This window comes from Canis lupus, chromosome 2 (genome assembly GCF_048164855.1).
Source record: "Canis lupus baileyi chromosome 2, mCanLup2.hap1, whole genome shotgun sequence".
Taxonomy (NCBI): Eukaryota; Metazoa; Chordata; class Mammalia; order Carnivora; family Canidae; genus Canis; species Canis lupus.
In genome coordinates, this window is record NC_132839.1 from 39784201 (window position 1) to 39804002 (window position 19802).

The window sequence follows — 19802 nt, forward strand, 5'->3', positions numbered from 1 at the left end:
TAAATGTCAATTATGCTAGAATGAATCGCTGTGAGGAGAGCTGCAGAGAAAAGGGACCCGGGTTTATTTATTTTTTTCTACTGCAAATGACCCATACTGTAACATCAGAATACTAATACGCAGAGTCTGTGCCTTACATCTCCTCGTAGAATAACTTGGTGAATATGCTTCTGCTTACAATAAAAGTTTGGGGCTGTGTTCTATTTTTTTTTAGCCCTGGGAGAATTAAATCCTTGACCTCACTGTCCTCTGATATCAATCCTACAGACTGTTGATCTCTAGAATATATGTCTTGTAATTACAGTTAACCCTTGAACAATGTGGGGTTAGGGACACCCTTGTATTGTTGAAAATCTGCATATAACTTTTGACTCCCCAGAAATTTTAACTACTAATCACCTACTGTTGACTGGAAGCCTTACTGGTAACATAAACATTTGATTAACATGTATTTTTTATGTTATATGTGCTATATACAGATCTTATAATAAGCTAGATAACAGAAAATGCTATTAAGAACATCATAAGGAAGAGAAAGTACATTTACAGTACGATAGAGTATTTATTAAAAAAAATCTGCATATAAGTGGACCCACACAGTTCAAACCCACGTTGTTTAAGGGCCAACTGCATATAAATTTAGTGATTTCCTGGAGGAATGGTGGGAGAATTAATAAGCTATGTTTAAATCATAAGCAGTCTCAGAGAATATGTTAAGTTAGAAGATGTTGCATTTGTGAAAATGATTCCCTGAAATGATGTCAGCATGCTCTTGCCAAAGTGTAAACACATAAAAGTGCTGTGTAAAATCTGACCAGGAATGATTTTAAAGTATAAGACTCGGGATCCCTGGGTGGCGCAGCGGTTTGGCGCCTGCCTTTGGCCTGGGGTGCGATACTGGAGACCCGGGATCGAATCCCACATCGGGCTCCCGGTGCATGGAGCCTGCTTCTCCCTCTGCCTATGTCTCTGCCTCTCTCTCTCTCTCTCTCTCTCTCTCTCTCTCTCTGTGACTATCATAAATAAATAAAAAAATAAATAAATAAAAAATAATTAAAGTATAAGACTCAATGAAATTCCCAGCTACTAGACCTTAAAAGAAAACACAAACCTAGAATGTTAAGGGGAAGCTGGCATAAGGGCGAGTCAGTGAGATTCCTGATGGAAAGTTACAGTTAAGATTGTGTGATGTTTGTATAGGGAGGACAGAGGGATGGCAAGACAGGATAGTGAGCCTAATAACAAACTCTCACACGCACAGAAACTCAGGAAGTGGCAGAGATATGTTATTGATCAGGTGGGAAGTGATGCAGGCCAACTGGCTGTCCTCATGGGAAATGATAAAATGAGATCCCTACCTCATATCATACATACAAGTAAATACCAACAGAATTAATGGCAATGAAGCGCAAGATACTAAAATGTATAGAAGAGAGTTTCTTTCTTTATGCCCTTGAGGCAGAAAAGGGTAAGATGCACACACAGGCACAGAAAAGACTGATTAATTAAACACCAATATTAGCAACTTCTTTAAGAGCAGAGACACTATATAAAACTCAAGGAAACTGCCACCTGGAATAAATATCTGAGATGCATTTACTGGAAGGGATTAGCATACTGTCTGTATAGGAAATGCTTCCAAATCAATTAGAAAAAGACAATGTAATTGAAAAAATGAACAAGTAATATGAAAAAGGAGGAGGTGAGGATGGTAATGTTGGGGAAACCTGAACAGTGTATTCATGGATGTTTGTTACGTTGCTCTCTACCCTGATTCTGTGTATTTGAGAAAGTTGATAAGAGATGAGGTTCTATTACACACCTCAATGTATGCCCACACAAACATCTCTGCTCTTGTGTTGTGTTTCCTTCTCAGCAGGGGGATCTTGCTCCTATGTACTAGCTAATCCTCTAAACTCAACTGGAATTCTTAGCTTCCTAGGCTTACTTTTTTATAGGTAGTGCTGCATTCATCTCATCATTGAAATGGTTAGGATTTCTTTTTTATTTTCTTCCCAGCTTTATTGAGGTATAACTGGTAAACAAAAAAATTCACATAATATGTATAGTTTGGGAGGTTTGGCCATATGCATACACTCATGTGACTATCACCATGATTCAGATAAAGAACTTATTCATCACCTCCAAAACTTCCCTTGTGTCCCTTTGTTTTTTGTTTGTTCTTTTCATAGGAAGAACACCTAACATGAGATCTACCTTATTAAAATTTTTTAAGGTACTAACCTTCCTGTTAACTGTAGACATGGTTAATAGCAGTTCTCTAGAACTTAGTTGTCTTGCACAATTGAGACTTTATACCTATTCAGCAGCTCCCCATTTCCCATTCCCCTCCTGGCAACCATAATTCTACTGTCTACTTCTATACCTTTGAGGAGTTTAGAAATAAGACGAATCATCTAGTATTTGTCCTTTAGTGCTGCCTTATTTCACTTAGCATCATGTCCTCCACGTCCATCTCTGTGTTGCAAATGGCAGGACTTCCTTCATTTTATTTTATTTTATTTTATTTTATTTTATTTTATTTTATTTTATTTATTTTATTTTATTTTTTTTAATTTAATTTAATTTAATTTAATTTTTTAAATTTATGATAGTCACAGAGAGAGAGAGAGAGTCAGAGACACAGGCAGAGGGAGAAGCAGGCTCCATGCACTGGGAGCCCGACGTGGGATTCGATCCCGGGTCTCCAGGATCACGCCCTGGGCCAAAGTCAGGCGCCAAACCGCTGCGCCACCCAGGGATCCCCGACTTCCTTCATTTTAAAGGCTGAAATAATATTTTGTTGTACATATATACCTCATTTTCTTTACCTGTTCATCTGTTGATGAACACATGAGTTGTTTCTGTATTTTGGCTGAATGAGCCCAGCTTTGCACACTCATTTGCCCTGTTGTGTCAACAGTAGTGTCTCCATGAGAACTTTTTTTTTTGGCCCTGTGTGGCTGATTCCTCTTCTGTGTGCTTCTCCCCATCTTGACAGACAGGACTCATGGGCCACCCTCTTGGGGCGCTGGTTGAACATTAAGTCCCGTGTGAGCCTGCTCTGTGCTTTCCTGCATCACCATTGATCTCTCTGTGGACTTACATGCCTGCTTATTCTGCATTGTTCCCAATGTCCAGCCTAGTGCCTTGTGTATAGTAGATGCTCCAGAAGGTCTGGAGCTCTAGTCTTTTAAACTTCCAGAAGCTCATTAACTTCCTCTGTAAATGGGGACTTGTGGTTTTAGGGGGTGGTTGTGATAATGAACCACATCATAAATGGAGAGGACATGGCATCTTATAGCTCCCCAGTATTATTGGTATCCTTCCTGGGAGGAGGCAAAGAGACAGTCTTGAGCTGGCCATTAAGATATGCTTTCAGGCTTGGTTTGTGTATTCTCAAATACCTGAAAATGCCTGCTCTGACACCTAACTTTTTTTTTTAAGTTGCACTTATTAAGAGAGAAAAAATTTCATCAACACCTTCTTTTTTAAAAGATGAAAAATGTGCTAAGAAAATAGCACGATGAGCTGCTACTAGGTTGAGCCCAACATAATTAGTGTGATTAAATTGAAGGAAGTTAACCATTACTGTATGTAACTTTTTATTAATAATATTCAGATCCAATTAATTACACCCAGTTCTCATTAATTACATGAGTGTGTCAGCTGGCATTCTCAAACGTTATTCTGTGGAGTCTCATGAGATGTTCCTGAAAATAGTAATTTGCATTCAGATCAGGCTGGGACACACTGTACCGCCCCCTCTTGGAGAATCCCAAAGCACCCTGTTAAAGGCCTTTTGCAATCCTGCAAGAAAATAACTTATTTAATTCTGTTTAACTCATCATCTTCCAAACTGATTTTGACAACGTGTACTTCTAGATACACAAGAAAGTGATAATTGAAGTCAGAACAATTTTTATACCACAGCCTGTGCTTGGACTAGTTGATAAACAACATATATGTTTATGGAAACATTTCTTAAGTCTTCCAGAGTAGCACGACTGGGCTTTCCTCTGTTGTAGCAGAGCATACTGCCACAGTTCTGCTTTCAGAGAGCCTGGAGCCACTACAGATTATACACCTTTCTTGGACAAGTCACTTAATTTCCTTTGGTCAGTCTGCAAGGGAAAATGGAGGTGGCCTGCCGGCCCTTCAGGGTGGCTGTCAAAGTGAAAGTACTTAGAAGTGCCCAGCTCTGCTCCTGGACTGTGGAAGGGCTCCTGTGGTTGTTACCAGCTTTGGCAGAGGCCCTCCTTTACAAGGAAGGCCATGTCATTGACCATATCCTGGCCTCAGGGGTCAGGGAGAGAGCACCACTCACCTCCTGGCAAGGTCTTTATAGGAGGTTTGAAAGTGAACAGCTGACCTCCACTTTATTAGCCAGTGTAGGAATTGTCAAGTGTTTTGGTGGTCATACATACTGTCAAGTGGATTTTGGGGAGAGGTAACTCATCAGTCCTGTAGGTTATGCAGAAGGAGTGAAGTTTAACCTTTCATCTTGAAGGGGGAGTATACCTTTCTGGGAGAGAGGGAGAGGAAGGCAGAGTGTTCCAGGTAAACAGAAATACGTGTATGACAAGTGTGGAGACATGAAGCGGCCTGGCGGTTCCTGGGGAATGCAGCTGACCTTTGAACAATGTGGGAGTTAGGAGTGCCAACCCCCCTTGCCCCATGAGGTTAAAAATTTGTGTATAACTTTTGACTCCCCCAAAACTTAACTACTAATAGCCTACTGTTGACTAGAAGCCTTACCAGTAACATAAACAGTTGATTAACACATATTCTGTAAATGTATTATATACTGTGTTCTTATAATAAAGGAGGCTAGAGAAAAGAAAATGCTGTTAAGAAAATCATAAAGAAGAGAAAGTACATTTACACTACTATACTGTATTTATTGGGGGGAAAAAAACTATGTATAAATGGACCCATTCAGTTCAAACCTGTGTTGTTCCAGGGCCAGCAGTAGCTTGACGTGGCTTGTCAGAGGAGCCAGAGGATGAGGCAGCAGAGGCCAGACTGTCCTGTTCAGATGGCCACAGAGAACCCTGACAGGGCTTCACCAGAGGGCTGACACCATAGGTGTCTGTGGAAGGGAGGCAGAAGGAACAAAGGCCCAGATACCAGAGGCTCCTCATATGGTTCCCGGGGAGAGACGGTATGTCTTGAGTAAAGGCTGGTAGGATGTGGAAGAAAAGTTGACAACCATGTGGAGGGAGCAGAAGGTGGGAACTCAGAGGGTGTAGAGACCATATTTGAGGTGGAAAAAGAATTGTTGAATTCCTGCTTCATGAAGGACACCATGGAGCTTTTGAGGGGGTAGGAGTGAGGCTGAGCAGTCAGGCCCTTAGCCAGGCTGGCTGAGACCATGGGTGGGGGTGATCTCCATGAGAGGTGGAGGACTGTATAGGGAAGCCAGGAGCCTGAAGAGAATGGTGGGAAAGTGGGCAGGAACCAGGAGGGAAGGAGGCTGAGGATTTTCAGTAAGCAGGTGGGAGTCGCTAGAATTAAAAGCTTTTTCAAAGGCAGAGAAAGTGGCTTGTGGGATTTTTCTTTTTCATGAACATGGACTAAGAATGGGAGAAGAGAAAGGGGTGGAAACAGAAGGGAACAAGGTATTTTTCTGTGGAGGTGGAAAATTAATTTTTTAACTGTAGTTTGCGGCTGAGGAGAGAACAGATGCAGTGTGTAACAGACACAATGAGGAGGGAAAGTGGAGGCTGGGGCACAATGAAGAGAGCTGCTAGTTTTCTGGAGGGAGCGATGGAGGAGAAGATTCTGAGACCTTTCTGGCCATGACCTCTGTTCTCTCTGGGAGGTGGGAGTCAAGTCTGTGAAGAGCAGGAAAGAGTCACCAGGATGGAAGTACGTTCAGTCTCTGCATTAATCTTTCGTAAAAATGTCTCCAGGAGTGGCAGGTGTACTTTGGGAGGGTGGGTTTGACTCATCCTGATTCTCGAAGTAGTTCCCAGAGACGACCGACCTCTACCTCTCTTTTGAGCCTTCAAAACAGAGAATATCTGTGTGGCCTCCCAGGTCGTGGCTGAGGAAGACGACCCTCACTGGGGTGTTTGTTTTTTTCATGCTAGGCCTTGACAGTCCCACTTTGATGTCCTGCAGCAGAGTGGGGACATCATTGTATGGCAGGAGCATTAGGATGTTATTCCAGGCCGAGAGACTTGTCAGTTGCTGAAGAAAATTAGCTCCTGCGTGTGACAAAGTGAGATTTCACTTGGGAAAAAAAATCAATCAGCTTTGGGGAGCCAGTAGCTCAGAGATAAATCATAGCTTCCTCCCTTTCCTCAGGCCCCTGTGGAGATGGGGTGGGGTGCAGACTGGAGTTCATAGTACCCTGGCTGTGCCCACGTTCATTGCTCTGTGGCTAACTTAATGAAACCAAGGATTCTTTTCAGCTCTGCAAGCACCCGGTTGCCTCTGTTTTTCCGTGAGGTCCTATATTTACACAGGGCAGCTCCCTGGGTGGAAGGTACCTTGCAGATGATTTCACTTCTTCTATCAGCATACTCCTCTCCCCTATACCTCAGATCCAGAGGCAACAGTAGCCTTTTGTTATGGAGCACAGTCTTGTGTCAGACATAGGTATAATCAGGCTTCATCAGAGCTCTTTCAGAGACAGAGAGAGAGAGGCAGAGACACAGGCAGAGGGAGAAGCAGGCTCCCTATAGGGAGCCCGATGCAGGACTCGATCCCAGGACCCCAGGATCATGACCTGAGCCAAAAGCAGACGCTCAACCACTGAGCCACCCAGGTGCCCCGCAGCCCTGCTTTGTTGGGAAGGTTGCTTTGGGACCTGATGCCTCTTTGTTTTCTCATCCAACAAAGGAATTGGGAGGGTTAAGGAGGGAGTTTAATGGGCAGAGAGTTTGGTTTTGCCAGAGTAAAGAGTTCTGGGGATGGCTAGTCTCACAGTCATGTGAATATGCTTAATGTCACTGAGCTGTACAGTGAAGAATGGTCTAGATGGCAAATTTTATGTTATGTTTATTTTACCACATCTCGAAAAACAGAAGGAACACAGCACCATATTCTTGAATGTTATTAAAAGCATGGGGCCAGTCTCAGGGACACTTAACACATGTAGGTTCTACCTACAATTATTCTTCACACCCCTGAGTTTCTGCCTTTCCATCATCCTGGGACTTGGTTTCCCTCTCTGCTCTCTCCTGTTACTCTGCTTCACATGTCATTGTGACTATGTCTCTGTCTTTCTTCCAGTCTGCTCCAGGTGGGAAACTGTTCTCTATGATGGTTTTATCAGGAGGGAGTGTGTGTGAGAGTGTGTGAGTGTATATGTGTCTCTGTGTGTATGTATATATGCGTCTTGTGTGTGTGTTTATGTGAATGAGTCCCTGTAAGTGTGTGTGTGTATGAGTCTGAGTATGTGTGTGTGTGAGCGTGTATGAGTCTTTGTGTTAATGTTTGTGTCTGTGCATAAGTGTCTATAAGTGTATACATCTATATGTTTGAGAATGTGTGAGTCTGTGAATGTGAATCTCTTGTACATACAAGTCTCTGTGAGTGTGTGTGTTCAAGTAAATGAGACTAAGTATGTGTAAGTGTGTATGAGTCTGATTATGTGTCTGTATGTGAGTGTGAGTCTCTGTGTGTATGTATGTGTGTGTGCACACATTCATGTGAGTATGAGTCTCTGAGTGTGTGTGTGTGTGTGTACCAGTGTGTGTAGGGGAAGCAGGCTTGATCCTTCTTCCAAATGCTGGACTGTTGAAAGTGAGCCTCGCCCGGGTACTGTCCCCAGATGGCCTTAACCCACAGCACTGGGGCATCATAGAAAGCCTGGCTCACAGAAATGAGGGCAGTGTTTATCGTGCCGTGACAGCAGACAGAGCCCTTGGCTCAGAATGGAATCTGAAGAAAACTTTTAAAACTGAGCCCCTGCCCATAATCTGGTGGCTTCTCCAGTCTCCTGTGAGTTGCATTCCCCTTCCTTCCCACTAACAGTCCACACCCCATCATGACCACTAGGACTTACTAACAACGTTGTGACCGGAAAAGCAAGAAGGCTCTGGAGACCCACCTGTTCAAAGCCTATGTTGTTAATTGCATAATGCGCAAGACCAGCACTGTAGACTACCATATTATTTTTTTCAAATAACTTTTTTTTTTAAAAAGATGTTATTTATTGGGCAGCCCGGGTGGCTCAGCGGTTTAGCGCCGCCTTCAGCCCAGGGTGTGATCCTGGAGACCCGGGATCGAGTCCTGTGTCGGGCTTCCTGCATGGAGCCTGCTTCTCCCTCTGCCTGTTTCTCCTTCTGCCTGTGTCTCTGCCTCTCTCTCTCTCATGAATAAATAAAAATAAAAAATCTTAAAAAAAAAAGATTTTATTTATTTATTCATGAGAGACACACACAGAGAGAGAGAGGCAGAGACACAGGCAGAGGGAGAAGCAGGCTCCATGGGAGCCACCGGGGCTGCCTTCAAATAACTTTTTTAACTTGAAGTATAGCATGAACAGAAAAGCATAGAAATCCTAAGTGTTTGTTGCCATGAATTTTCTCAAAGTGAACACATCCATGAAACTATCACCCCATGAAGAAATAAAGTGTCTCTAGAACCCAAGAATCCCCCTCGCCTTCTCTCCCAGCTACATCCCCTCTTAACCCCAAAGGAACAAGAATCTTATCACCAAATACTTTTTTTGCTAATTTTCGGATTGATTGATTATTTATTTATTTATTTATTTATTTATTTATTTATCCGGCATAGATGAACTATCTACTGATGATTAAAACCCTTTCCAGTCCTGCCTGGCTGCCCGCGTGTCTGTGCAGCGCCCCGCCCCCAGGCCCCTCCCGGCGAGCCCGGGCCAGCACAGGACCCCGAGCTTCCGAGAAGGCTTTATTATTGGGGGTGGGGGGGTGGGGGGGGGGAGGGAGGTCAGTGTTTCTTGGCAGCCCCTTTCCGCATGGCGCCAGCACGTTGCTCAGCTCCTCTGTCTTCCTGTTGGCGCGGATGTGTGTCCGACCCGCTTCTTGATGAGCTGGAGGGCGCGCATGCCCTCGGCCACCTGGAGCAGCTCCGGGGCCCCCGCTCGCGCACCTCCCGGATCCTGTCCCGCACCAACTTGGTGCGCTTGGCGAGGCGCCCGCGGCAGCTGGGCCTCGGCTTGCTGACGCTCTCCATCACCTTGTAGGCTCGTTGAGGCCCAGGGCCATGGGGTAGCGCAGGGCCATGGCTGCAGACGGCTGCTGCTGCCCGATGCTCCGGCGGCGGAAGGGCTAATTTTTGGATTTTTTTAAATGAATGAATCTATATAGCATGTACTCTTTTGTTGTAGCTTCTTTTGCTCAATGAGAATCATTCATGGTGTTGCACTGGTTTTCAGTCAGGTAGTTGTGTATTGTGTAAATATACTAGAATTTACCCATTCTACTTTTGATGGAAGTTTGGATCTTCTCCAGTTTTTGGTCATTATTGCTGCTGTGAACGTTCTTATATGTGCACACACGATCACATTTCTATTGACATACTTAGGGATGGAATGGGTGGATCGTAGGGGACGGGTATGTTTATGTTTTAGTGAACACTACCAACCAGTTTTCTGAAGTGGTTATAACAAATTCCACCCCCACCTATAAGTGTAAGAGTTTTAGTTGTTCTGTATCCCAACAGGTTGCCAGTCATTTTGATTTGGGTGGATACAGAGTGGGATCCTGTGGTTCTGATTTGCATTTCACTGAAAACTGATCAGTGAGTTTCAGCCTTTTTGGGGCCCCTGGATGACTCAGTGGTTGAGCGGCCTTTGGCTCAGGAGGTGATCTCAGGGTCCTGGGATGGAGTCCCCCATCAGGCTCCCCTGAAGGAGCCTGCTTCTCTCTCTGCCTATGTCTGCCTCTCTCTCTCTCTCTCTCTGTTTCTCATGAATAAATAAGTAAAATCTTAAAAAAATAAAAATTAAATTAAAAAAGTATTTTCACTGCCCTTTTGGGTATCTTCTCTTGTGAAGTTCTTGTGTGAGTCTTTTGATCATTTTTCTGTTGGGCTTTCTTTCTCTTTGTGTGCTTTGTAGGATTTCTCTACACGTTCGGTACCTGATCACTTTGTTGGATGCCAGCATTCCACAAATTTTCTTATTCTTCCTTTCTCACTTTCAGTGGTATCTTTTGGTGAAGCAAAGCCTAGTTTATTAATCTTTCCCTTTAAGATAATTGCTTCTTGTGCCCTGTTTAGGAAATTTATAATACCCAATAATATGAGAACATTCTCCTCCTCCTCCTTCTAGAAGCTTTATTGTTTGAACTTTCACTTTTAGATCTATAATCCACTTGGAGTTGATTTGTTTATATGGCATGAGGTAGATTTCAAGATTCATTTTTCTTCCAGTGGGAATTTAGTTGAATCAGCACCATTTATTAGCCCCAGTGCTCTCTGTAATAAAGGTCTGATTCTATTTTTTGATGTTTGACTGCTGGCAGCTTTCAGACTCCACCTCCTGCTTTTCTTTCTGCCCTGTATCTGGAAAAGCTGTTAAGAAAGCCTGCATGTAGGATGCCTGGGTGGCTCAGTGTTTGAGCATCTGGCTTTGGCTCAGGGTAAGATCCTGGAGTCCTAGGATTGAGTCTCCTATTGGGCTCCCTGTGGGGAGACTGCTTCTCCCTTTACCTATGTCTCTGCCTCTCTCTGTATCCCTCATGAATAAATAAATAAAAATCTTTAAAAAAAAGAAAGCTCGCTTATAACCTAGAGAGGTGGTGGTGGTAAAGTTTAGACCTCATAAGCCCCAGCCACTGCTTGCACACTCCTCTGTGGCCCCACCCCCTAACCACCACGGCCTGGGTTTTGTGCCTGCCATGTTCCCCCAGAAAGACCAATATGTGAGTAGTTAATTTCTTCATACCCTTTTGATAATTGGTGTTACCAGTCTCAACATTCAAACCAGTTTTGTGTGGGGAGGTAGATAACCACCCTCTGTGACATGATCACAACACACTACAACATTAAAAGTACTGTACATGTATGAGTCTCTTCAGTTCTGCAGGTCTGCTATTCTTGATCCAGTACCACCAATATCACAATATCTTAATTACTGTGATTTTATAATAAGCATTTACTTCTGCTAGTTTTAAGTCCTTTCATTTTATTCTTTAAGATTATCTTGCTGTGTTTGGCCCTTTGCATTTCTGTATAAAATTTAGAATCATTCTCTCAATTTCTGTATAGAAATTTGCTTATAAAATCCTACTGAGATTTTGATGAGAGTCCTGTGAATTATAGATCCATTGAAAGGGAGCTGATATCTTTATAATACTGTCTTCTAATCCACGAACATGTAACTTCTTTCTTTTTGGGTTTAATTTTCTCGATACATTTTGTAGTTGTATATATAACATTTTCTATTAGATTTTTATTTTAAAGTATTTTCTTTGAAGATTTTATTTATTTGAGAGAGAGAGTAAGAGAGTGAGAGAGAGCACCAGCAGGGGGAAGGGCAGAGGGAGAAGCAGACTCCTTGCTGAGCAGGGAGCCATACTCTGGGCTCAGTTCCAGTACCCTGGGATCATGATCTGAGCTGAAGGCAGATGCTTAACTGACTGAACCATCCAGGAGCCCCTGTATTAGATTTCTTCCAAGGTATTTGGGAATTGTTTTGTTTGCTGTTGTTATTGTTGCTGTGTGCTTTTTAAAATTCTGTATTATAGTTACTTTTATCTGGTATTTATAAATGTGACTGTTTCTTGTTTCCCTTGTGTTTAGCTACTTTGTTAAATTATTTTATTAGTTGTAATATTTTTTTTTGTTTTTTTGTTTTTGTTTTTTCCTTTTTGCACTGATGGCAAGCCCCAGTTCAATGAGTCCCCTCTTGAGGAAAAAAAAGGTTTCAGTATTTCACTTTGAATTAAGCTGGTCGCTCTCAGTTTTTTTTTTTTTTTTGAATAGTATTTATAAGAATAAGAAAGTTCCCTTTTATTTTAGTTTACTACAGATTTGTCATGAATGGAGGTTGAATTTTATCAAATACTTTTTGTGTACCTAATAAAATAATCATTGAATATTTTCCCTTTAATTAATGTGGTGAATTATATGATTGAGTTTGAATATTAAACCAACCTTGCATTTCTGGACTAAATCCAACTGATTTCTGATATGATATGATTTTTGTGTAACTCCTTTTGATTTAATAATTTTTAAATTTTTTTTGCAACTGTGTTTAACAATGATTTGCCTGTAATATTTTCATATAATGTCAAGGTCAGGTTTTGGAATCAAGGCAGTGATGACTTTATAAAACGTATGGGGCTGTGTTTCTTCTTTTTATGTTCCCTGGAAGATTTGGAGCAATGTTGCTATTTCTTTCCTCCTTCTTTCTCTTTTTTTCTTTTCTTTCTTTCTTTCTTTCTATTTCTTTTTGGAAGATTTCAATTGGGAAGCCACTGGGTTTGGAAATTATTTCAGAAGTTTAATTACAGATTCAATTTCTTTGGTGGATACAGGACCATTTGAATTTTTTGTTTCTTCAGTTGTCAGTTTTGCTAAGTTGTGTTTTGGGCAGCTGTGTATTTCATAAAAATTGTCACAATTATTTGTATTATTTATGTCCATCATTATATTTTACAAGTGATATCTTCCTTTTCATTTCCAATATTATGATTTGTACATGCTCCCTCTTCTACCTCCTACTTCTACTTTTATCAGTCTTGCTAGGTTTTTATAAATTGAAGATTCCCATGTGGTGCATGGGTGGTTCAGTTGGTTGAACATCCAACTCTTGGTCTCAGTTCAGGCTTTGATCTCAGGGTCATGATATCAAACCCCATGTCAGGCTCAACTCTCAGTGAGGAGACTTCTTGAGATTCTCTCTCTCTCCCTCATCCTCTGTCCCTCTCCCCACTCAGGCTTGCTCGTAAATAAATAAATAAATAAATAAATAAATAAATAAAACAAATACACAAATAAGTAAATGGGTATCTAAATTATTTATTTTTGTAGCCTTTTTCATTTTCTAATAAAGCAATTTAAAGTTATACATTTCCCTGTAAGCCTGCTTTAGCTGTAATCTACTTTTAATTATTACGATTAAAAGCACATAGCCTAGAATTTGTCATTTTTAAGTGTATAGTTCAGTAGTGTTAACAATGTTCACATTGTTGTGAAACATCCCCAGGGCTTTTTATATTCCCTCAAATCTGAAATTCTGTACCCATTAAACAGTAACTTCTCTTTTCCCCATTCCCCCAGCTCCTGGCAACTCCCCTTCTAATTTCTCTCTATATAAATTTGACTATTCCTAGATGCCCCATATAAGTGAAATCATACAGTATTTGTCTTTGTGACTGGCTTGTTTTAGCTTAGCATAACGTCTTCACGTTTCATTTATGCTGTAGCATATGTCAGAATTTCCTTCCACTTTAACACTGAATAATATTCCACTGTATCTATTTGCCACATTTTCTTTATCCACTCATCCATTGATGGACATTTGGGCTGCTTCCACCTTTTGGCTCTTGTGAATAGTGCAGCTGTGAATATGAGTATGTAACACTATTTTTTAATAGGTTGTATTTTTTAAAAAGATTTTATTTACTTATTCATGAGAGACAGAGAGAGAGAGAGGCAGAGATATAGGCAGAGGGAGAAGCAGGTTTCCTGTGGGAAGCCTGATGTGGGACTTGATCCCAGCACATCACGCCCTGAGCTGAAGACAGACGCTCAACCACTGAGCCACTGAGGGATCCCTGTTCAAATGTTTTTAATTTTTATAATGATTTTCTTCTTTGATATGTGAGTTCTTTCAAAGTGGTTGGTTTCCAAGTACCTGCATGTTTTCTAGTCACATTTTTATTGTTTATCTCTTGTTTAATTATAGTAGTCAGAAACACATTATTTATCTCTTGTTTAATTATAGTAGTCAGAAACACATTATTTATCACTTGTTTAATTGTTGTAGTCAGAAACACATCCTTTGTGATTTTTAACATTTAAAAATTTATTGGAGTCATTTTTAGATTTGCTCACTATACGATTAATTTTGTAAAACTTTCCATGTGCACTCATATGTAGTTTCTTGGTGCAGTAATTTACATATATCAACAAGGAAAATTTTGGTAATTATGGTGTTCATATCTATTTCCATTCTGACTCTATTCTGCTTGTTATCATTTACTGAGAGAAGTGTGTTAAAGTGTCCCACTGTGATTTTAGATTTGTTCTTTTTATAGTTCTGTCAACTTTCCCCTTTATGCATTTTGAGAGCATATGACATTTATATGTATAAATTTGAAATTTAGAATTTATTCCTAGTGGTTTCCCTGTGTTTTATTATGAATTACTTCTTTTTTCCCCTTAGAAATGCCTCTTTTCCTAAAGTCTACTTTATCTATCACTATAGCTACACCAACTTTCTTTAGACGATTTTTTTTTTTTTTTTACTTTGGAGCAGTTTTAGATTTATAGAGAAGTTGAATAGATAGTAGAGCAGAGTTCATGTATTCTACATCCACTGTTCCCTATTATTAACATCCTACATTAGAATGGTACATTGCAAGTAATAAACCAGTATTAATACATTGTTATTAACTACAGTCTGTCCTTCATTCAAGTTTTCTTAGTTTTTACCTAATGTCCTTTTTCCCCCCTTTCTCTCTCCCCCTCTCTCTCCCTCTCTCTCCCTCTCTCTCTCTTGGTTCCAGCTATTCTATTTAGGATACCACATTGAATTTAATCTTTATGTCTCTTTAGGCACTTTTAGATTGGGATAGCTTCTTAGACTTTTCTTGTTTCTGATGACCTTGACAACATTAAGGAGTACTAGTGAGGTATTTTATAGAATATATTGCAGTTTAGGTGTGTCTGATACTTTTCTAATGGTTATAAAAGAGTTGTGGGCTCTTGATCCAAAGCCTGCCTAAGGAAAAATACCATTCTCATCATATCAAATCAAGGATACGTAACGTATCACTGTTGATATTAACCTTGATCACTTGGAAGTTATGTTTCATCTCCATGAGGGGACAGGAGCCAACCAATTATATGGAATTCTTGTACACAGATTTGTCTTCTCTCTCTTATCTATTGATATACTCATTCATATAATTTTATGTCTGTATGGACTTCTGGATATTTATTTTATACTTAGGGTTGTAAGCCAAATACTATGTTACTTATTTTCTTGTTCACATTCTTCCACCTTTCACTCTTTCCTATCCATATCCAAATATCAGACTCATTTTTCTTTTCCCTCTTCCTTCCAGGAGTTGGTTTCTCAGGTTCTCACTGCTTTAGTAGCCCTAAACTACGATTTCTGGTATCCCCAACCTCGTAAGACTGCCAAAAGTTCTGTTTAGTACTGTCCCGTCTTAACTACCACTTTCTGCTTGTTTTTTAAGCCTCTTGGCTCCTACCAGTTATGAATCCACAAAAGCCCTGGAGAGAAAAGCTGCACAAAATGCTGAGCTTATTTCAGTTATATTTTCTTACTTGTCATGGGGCTCATTTAATTAAGCAGTTGACTCTTGATCTCAGCTCAGGGCTTGATCTCTCAGGACTGTGAGTTCAAGCCACACATTGGATTCCACACTGGTCATGGATCCTATTTAAAAAAAAAAATTTTTTTTTCTTTTCTTGCTTGTCAGGATTTTAGCCCCTCGAGTCCTAGTTGCATTGGCAGCTCTCTAATGTTTCCATAGAGATTCTTAAAAATGCCATTAAGAGTTTTTGGTTGTTCTTGGTGAGAGCATTAGTCTGGCACAAACTGGTACATCATAGCCAGAATTAGGACTTATCAAGCATAATGTTGTTTGTTTTCTCCACTATGTCATGGTTAATGGTGCCTCATAAAATTTGAAGACTTGGGGCTTTGCTTCCAGTCATCAGATATCCTAAGTAATACAGATTTTAGACATCATATAAGAAAACAGATCATTCTTTACACATCCTTTATTTATACTCTTAGTCACAAGGGCTATAAAGAATTGTCTACTGACTTCTCTTCGAGGTAAGGAAAAAAATAATGATCTTGGAAGAAGATAACCTTCATCATAAACACTTTTGATGGAAGGAACAGATGGGGAGTGCTACATGAACTGGGCTTTTCAGTCTTGGAGACCTAGAAATAGTGCAATTACTGATACAAATTTTTGGTTAGACCTTAAAGATATTAAGCTTCTCTATATGGTTAAGAATGGTTTTGTGAAAGGACATCACTTTAGGGATCGAGTTGGTGACTCACGTTAGGGTATCTGGCAGTGAAAGCATACCTTTACCTAGATGGAGCACAACATGTAGGATCTTCCATGTGAGCTCTTGCTAAACCTTGTCTCTGCTATCCCTGCACTTGGGCTGGATATCTTCCCACCCTAGTTTTTGTGTATTCTGTGGTTCTGAAGAGCAGCTGTCTTCTGTATTATTACTCATGATGGAACATGAGTTGTTGTTACAACACCCAAGTTGTTGTAAAAGTCCTCACAGATCGAGTTATCCACGAATTGATGCCATTTTAGTATGATCATTTAATCAGGCACTAATCGATCTCATTTTGTCACATCCAATTTAATGTATTTCAGTTTGACCCACAAAACTGTTGGGCGGGACCTGTCATGTATCTTGTTAAAATCCAGGTGCATTCTCTTTTCAGAGTCTCCTTTGTGTACCTCTCTACATATCCTATCAGAGAGAGAAATGGGAGTCATTTTCACAGGCAAGTGGTTAGCTGTCACAATGGCTATTTTTCTTAAAGGTGATGGTGTTGGTTTTTCTTAAACCAGCCCTTTCAAAAGTACAGTTTAGAACTTCTCTGTCCAGTATGGCAGCCACTAGCCACATGTGGCTATTCATATTTAATTTAAATTAATTAAAATTAAGCAAGTTAAAACATTAGTTTCTCGTTGAACTAGCCACCTTTCAAATGCTCAAACCCTACTGCATTGGGCAATGCACCAATAAAACACTTGTATCATTGCAAAAATTTTTATTGAACAGTCATTCTAAAATCTTGATTCTAGAATCAGTTAAGCTCACCAGTCTGCAGATTGCCCTTTCATCGTTTACAGACATCTACATGGTGCTTTCCTATAGACAGTCTCTCTCACCTGTCTCTTTCCTACATTTTCTCCCAAATCACTATCAAAAGTGACTCTGCTCCTCTGTTGCTGAGAACAGTTTATAAGAAGGGTCTTGGATAGCTGTGGACTACCTTTTTAGCTTTGAAGGAAGTTGCATAAAAAAAATGAAACTGAGTCACATCTGGTATTTGAGGATTTGTGCCTGAAAAAGAGCAGTCTCTTGCTGGTGTTTATGTGACTGTCATTCCTATTAAGATCTACATGTTGCTTGTCCAGAATGCCTGTTTTTAAACAAAGAGAGAGGAAAGGCATGCTCTTGGAGAATCAGCCAAGTCGTCTTGGTCCTTAAGTAGATGTCATTGAGGGTAGTTACAGTGAGTGAGGACCCTGTAAAATGAGTGTCTGGGGTCCCTCATTTATGTCTCTTACAGCATCTTCAGTGGAAGAAATTTTCCTGTTTTAAAAGACAAAAATGTCCCCAGCTAGTCCTGGGGTGATGACCTCAGCTGCTAGTGGGTAGCACCTCTCCTGTCCAGTTCATGGCTGCCATACCAGGATCTGCACTCACCAGTCTAGTTTGCTGGTGGATGGTAAGGAGAGAGGGGTGGATAGAAATATTTTAGGACCTAGATTCTGGACAGCGCTGTTAGTGGTAGAGCTTATTATCATATCAGGAAGAAGAAAAAGAACTTTTTTAGTTGAGAGAATATATATATTTTTAAAGGAGTCATCAGGCAAGCTCAGGAAGATCCATCCACTATTTGGAATACTTGCTTGCTCGGCATGTTTGCACCCAAGTAGCAGATCGTGAGTCAAGGATGTGAGGGGACAAGGGTGTAGGAAGAACTGGAAGGACGAGCTCTGGGCTGGGAGGCAGAGACACCATGGTGTGACCTTAGGCAGGTCGTTGCAGTGGAGAGACTCAGTCTCCTTCCCTGCCCCTTCCACCTTCACAGACTTATTATGATGACCAGAAGCATTTATGTGTCACGAGCTGTGTTAGACATTTTGCACGTATCTCTGATCCTCAGAGTACAGAGTCAGCTTGTATTAGCCTTCATTCTAGATGAGGCATCCAGAGCCTGAAGAGTATGACTGTCAGCATGGATGCTTAGTAAACATTCAGGCCTATTCTTTTTCATGGGGAGATCCCTTGGTTCTTAAGGGATCCAGACTTCTCCATAGGATCTTAGACAGGAAGGTCTCTTAGCCTGTAGCACCTCCTAGTGATGTGGGGATGGCAATACCAGCTTCTAACCTGAAGGCCCTGTGTGAGAATGTGCTGCCAGGGGCAGTGTGCCCTGCAAAGCACCGGTTGGATTATTATGATCGATGATTAAAGAAAAGTGTCAGTGGAAAATCAGGAACCACTGAAATGCATTTTAGAAGGCAGTGATCCTATGGTCACACTATAGCTCAGGTGATAGGCTTGGTGAGCAGAGAGGAGCAGCTCTTCTCTCTGTCCGTGGGGTGCCCATCCCTGATGTGTGGTTGGATTTCAGGGTCTTTTCTTACTCTCTGAGATTCTCTTTCCTCCCTTTCCTCTTTGCCTGTTTCTCCTTGGTCTCTGCCTCAGTTTCTCTTTCCCTGCATTCCATCTCCTGTTCTTTCTCCCTTCTCCTTCACCCTTCAGACTTTAAACAGCTTCCTTCTTCCAGATCATGCTTATTAAATAAAGCCGGCGATCATTATGCTTAGGTTTCTTTCCAAGAAAACCAGTAAAAAGGATTATAAATTCTGAGTACAAGTAGACAATAATGATGCAAGACATACATCACTTTTGAGGAAGGAGGGTTGGGTCCTGGGGCAAATGGTTTCAGTGGTGAGTTTGCACAGCACAGTGCCTTGCCTGCATACAAATGAGAAACTTTGGAGTTTGATGTTCTGGCTCCCTGAGCTGGTGCATCTTGGTGGCCATGCTGGAAAGAGAATCAGAACTCAGAGAAGATTCACCTAGCACTCTGGCTCTGAGAAATTTCCTTTTATTTTCTAGTTGATGCTTTCCTTCTCTTTTCTCTCTTTCCAGAATTCCCATTTAGCTGATGTTGGACCTCCTAATTTCATCCTATACATCTTTCTTGTCTTTTATAGTTTTCTATCTCCTTTCTGTTCTGCTTTTGGGGATATTCCTGAGTTTATCTTTAAATTCCTATAATGAGGTTTTTTATACTTTCTACTACTATTAATTTCTAAGAGCTCATTCTGTTCTGTCATCATTTCTTTTTTGGAGCACTCTGCTTTTTGTTTGGGGAGCAGTATCTTCTTCCATTTGTTGATGGCACTACTATTTTGTTGGTTTTTTTTTTTTCTTTTTTCTTTAGAGAAAAGTGGGGAGGAGAGGCAGAGGGAGAGAAGAATCTCAAGCAGACTCCCTGCTGAGCATGGAGCCTGAAGCGAGGCTCAATCTTATGACCCTGAGATCATGACCTGAGCTGAAATCAAGATATGGATGCTCCAACCGACTGTGCTACCCACGTACTCCTATTTATGTATTTTTGGCAGTTTCTCCTGTTTCTTGCCTTATCAGTTTCATTTGGTTTCCTTGTACTCACTAATCTGGATTTTTCTTTTCTGTATGAGGCCTTCCTCCCAAATCTGTGATCCTTGATTGTTCATTCACATTGAGGAGTAAAGCCCCAAAAGTGGATTGGAATTTCTGTTTGCAGTTGTGGCTACACACTCATGACCCAGGGAGCATTAAAAAGTGCCAATCCTGGGTGTCTGTCCCAGGCCAATTGGATCAAGATTTCTTAGAGTGGG

At 40.9% G+C, this 19802-nt stretch overlaps 1 protein-coding gene and 1 pseudogene across 2 annotated transcripts in view; one reads left to right on the forward strand and one right to left on the reverse strand.

Annotated features, from left to right (window-relative positions):
- Positions 1 to 19802, forward strand: part of APBA2 (amyloid beta precursor protein binding family A member 2) — a 238941-nt gene that overhangs the window by 127935 nt on the left and 91204 nt on the right. The gene's annotated exons all lie outside the window — the stretch shown is intronic.
- On the reverse strand, positions 8923 to 9218 carry LOC140609339 (large ribosomal subunit protein eL36 pseudogene; annotated as a pseudogene).